This window comes from Varanus komodoensis, unplaced genomic scaffold (genome assembly GCF_004798865.1).
Source record: "Varanus komodoensis strain SLA01 unplaced genomic scaffold, ASM479886v1 scaffold17, whole genome shotgun sequence".
Taxonomy (NCBI): Eukaryota; Metazoa; Chordata; class Lepidosauria; order Squamata; family Varanidae; genus Varanus; species Varanus komodoensis.
The window spans coordinates 1,119,182-1,123,527 of NW_025335505.1; the positions used below are offsets into that span (position 1 = coordinate 1,119,182).

Below are 4,346 nucleotides of genomic sequence, written 5' to 3' on the forward strand. Positions count from 1 at the left end.
AAGAAAAAGAGACCAACAGAGACTAGAGAAATCCAAATTTTATGGTTAAAATCAATGCCAAAATGTAAAGGGAAGGTCATGTTATAAACATGTAATATTTTCCAGCATTTTCAATCACAAGGTACGTATCCTCTTTGGAACGTCACCCTCCATGAGTAGAGGGTGACAAAACACATGGAGATGGGTTGGAGCTACAGCATTCCTTCCCTTCATGCATTTACATCCTACAGATTTTGAATGCTTATAGAATTCATTCTTCCGGATAATGTAAGCAATGTACTTCATACTTTGAGCAAGTTTGTAAAGAACTAGGCAGAAAATGTCTATGGCACCTATTGCCATGTCAGAAGTGTTAGGTGCAGATTAAAAGGAAAATAGTGTCATTCAGTATTCAGGTGGACCTTTGCTTGAATTTACCTGATTTAGCTAGTTTGGTGCTTCCCAGTCTTCGGTTCCCAGCTGTTGTTGGACTACAGCTGTCCCCATCCCCAGATGTTTATCTAAAATTATTTCTAGCCTACCTTTAAAGATTGAACCTTCTCAAGGTAGCAGACTAAATTAGAGACACACACAAAATAGATACAAGAAAGAAAGACACAAGAAAAACAAAAACCCATGTTCAATACAATCCATAACAATAGAGATTAGCAGTTCAAAATAATAAAAGCTAAACTTAGCAATAAAAACCAACAGGGAAGGCCAGTGAAATCAGGTGAATGTTCAGAGCTTTTCTGAAATTCTGGGAAGAAGGGAGTCTGACAAATCCTGATGGAAGTTGGCAGAGATGGTCTGGAGCTATCAGTCAGAAGGTCCTTTCCCTTGTACACCACCAGTTCAAGTGCTCTTGGAAACTGACAGCTGAGAAGGGCCTTTGTTGATGGCCTCAAAGTACAGGCAGATGAGTTACGGGAGTCAGTCAGTCAAATGATTTGGGATCAGACAAATGTTTGAATGGTTATAAACAGGACTTTAAACTGGGCTTAGAAACATGCTAGCAACCAGTACGATTGGTGCAGTATTGCTATCAAATGAGCTGTATTCTTCAGCAGCTCAGGTTTCTGAACCATCTCCCAAGGCAGCCCCACATAAAATGAATTGGAGTAAAGCAGCCTGAATGTGAGCAGAGCAGGAATGACTAACACAAGACCTCCAGGCCAAGTCCCAGTTGGCCAAAAGTACTCCTGGCCACTGTGGCACTTGAATGTCTGCAGTGAGTGCTGAGTCCGGGAGCACACCCAAATGGCACTCTTGGTCTTTCAGGGGGAGTGCAGTCTAGCCGAAGGCTGAGGGCTGAAACTCTGAGTTCAGCTTTTAGGAACCACTGACCCACTGGCTTTATGCATACAAATACACATGCACATCCCTAGCTGGATGGGAAATCACATGTGAGGCAGAAACAAACGCCTTAGTCCTAATCTCATCTGTTTTGGGCAAACATTAGTATGCTAAACCTGCATTCCAACAGAATCATATTTACCTAGAAGTATGTCTCAGAAAGGTGATATGCATAGGTTTGCAGTGCAGAGGTGACTACAGTACTCCTGTAACTAAAATATATTGCCCATGCGGTGCATCAATATAACCAGGAACACAGCTCTGGCCCTTCCCATTTACATCTAAATGGAATCTCATTGTGGAGAAAAATCCTCTATGCCACAAGTCATAATTTACAAAGTGTTGAGATGAAACAAAAGCAATATTCAAGAAGATGCCAGAAGTCAGCTGACAGCAACTCCAACAAAAAGCATGGCTTTATTTTTAGTTTTGTATTTTAAAAGATGGTAGAAAGAGTAGTACTGAAATATTACTGGCATTTCAAAGACTCTTAGTGGAGCATTGCACTAAGCAGGAATAGTTCTTTAGTGTTTCACCTTTTCATTATTCCAGATTTTATATAATTATATTCATTGGTGTGTAAGCTGAGAGTCACGCATGTTGCATTACACATAAAATACCCCACCGGCAATGCTTGTTCATTGTTTGTGTGAAATATAACTCTTCTGAGTCAAAGCAGGCTGAAAAAAAGGGGAATGGAAAGGCCTCCATCACACCATTCAATGAAACAATGAATAAGGGCAGTAAAAGCATTAAACATGTAGGGTGGGGTAGAAGGATCTAAACAGCAATTAATCATAAGAAATCAGCACATAAATGGATTATTACAACCATAAATAATAATACAAATGAGCTATTTAAGGCCTGCTTAAAAAGGACAGGGTCCCAGTGTTGGTGGATTTCATTAGACAATTCAAATCATTATCTAATTTAATCTCAGTTTTTGACTGGGTAACCTGGACAGAGGGAACACTGGCTGGACACCAGGAAAAGCTTCCTCACTGTCAGAACAATACAACAGTGGAAGCAGCTGCCTAGAGAGGTGGTGGGCTCTCCCACACTCGAGACATTCAAAAAGAAACTGGACAGCCATCTGAGTGGGATGGTGGAACATGGCGTCCTGCAACAGCAGGGGGTTAGACTCGATGACCTTCATGGCCCCTTGCAGCTCTAGTATTTGATGATTCTATGATACAGGAGTCACTGCTGATCAAGCCCTGAATGGTGGCCACCAATTCTATGGAAAATGGAGCTGTGCACCAGATCTTAAAGAGTAGGGCATTATTCATAGAGGATAGTTCCTCAAGTATCACAGGCCCATTTTGTAGCAGGATTTAAGCAAGCAGTAGTATCTTGACTTAAGCCCAAATTGAATGGGTAACCAAGGTAGGATTGGTATTATATGATTACCAAAAATCAGTCTCAGATCATGTGCAGCTTCTGACAATCTTCAAAGGAAACCCCACCTAGAGGGCATTTCACGAATCAAGATAAAGACAAGACAGTGAGATTGCACTGCTGGAGTGGGAGCCCTTATTACCAGGAATTTGCTGTGCCAATGGCTAATGGAGAAGGGCCAGTTAGTAGGAAAAGGGGCTCATTTGGTAGGAGGTTTTTATCATTGTCAAATATTTGATTCCTATTTGATTTGGATAATTTGCTGTATTTGCACCCTAAGTCTCTTCAGTTAGGTATTACATTAGTAGCCCATCTGTCTCTCATCTTACCAATTCTCAGCACCCTCATTTTAAAGGCACAGAAGTTAATCTCTCAGAATTATGTGGCCATAGAAACTAGCAACTCCACTCTTAGGAAATAATATTCTTTCAAGCAAATTACAAGCAAATCTTCTGACAGGTTCATTATATACCTCTTTGTACTCTGGATTTATTAAACTCCTTTAAGTCATACTGTGACAATCATTGAACAAGGAAGGAAACAGAGACATGACTGAAGGAATAAGAAATGCATATTGTGAAGGACCGCTTGAATATCCCTCCATCATCCATTGTAGTTTACCCATTTTTACTCAAGCAGTGAAGTGCTTCTGTATTTCCACTTTAAGGTATGGTCATGTATCTAAACCAAGGCTATGTTTTTTGTGAGAACAGCTGTTTCTTTGTGGTGCACTGAAATGCATAATGTACCAAAGTTCAAAGGAGAGTTGATTCCCATGCAGAGGCATCCCTCAATTATTGATAGTGCGATTAGCTGATGACTTGCATGTCTAAAAAGTCTGTCACTGAGGGGACACAACTGCCAAGCATTCCAAGTAGACTCAAGCACATTTCGCCCACAATAGAGAAAGCTGCTCTATTCTATTAAGATTTGTAGGAACAGAATGCATCAGAAGGGGCTTCCGGGGCCATCTAGTCTGACCCCTGGCTCCAGCTGGCTCCACTCATGACATGCCTACCATGTGCATGTTCAGCCTGTCCTTGAACACCGATGGGGCATCAACCACCTTCTGTGCAAGGCCATTTCATACCCTCAAGGTCCTAACTGGCAGGAAGTACTTCCTGGCATCCAAATTGAACCTTGTTTCCCTGGTTCTGTGTGCCTTGCTCAGGCACCATGCTAATCTTCTCTGCATCATTCCAATTTCAGGATATGTGCTGCCAAAGCAAACATATTCATCCATTGTTGCTGTGAAATACAGAATTAAGTGTAGTTCACATATGCCAATCAGGTGATACATTGGCACATGTGAACAGCACCATAGCTAATCAAAAGATGGAAACAAGGATGATAAAAATTGGCTTGGTGAAGAAAAAGTATCATGGGGTGATTTTATATCATGCTCTAATGATTGTATGCAGCACACTCAGCTCATGACCCAACTTTTCCCAGTGTGGTGTAATGGTTAAGAGTGCAGACCTGGGTTCTAGTCCACACTCAGTTATGGAGCTCCCAGCATGCCTCACAGGTTAGTTGTAGTGATGCTATGGTTGAGAGGAGGAGGAGAATATGTAAACTGTTTTGAGTTTCTTGGAAGAAAAAAGGCAGGATGT

General features: G+C 41.4%; 1 pseudogene; it reads right to left on the reverse strand.

Annotated features, from left to right (window-relative positions):
* Positions 1–3,862: 3,862 nt before the first annotated feature.
* On the reverse strand, positions 3,863–3,962 carry LOC123021686 (annotated as a pseudogene).
* Between the last annotated feature and the right edge of the window lie 384 nt (positions 3,963–4,346).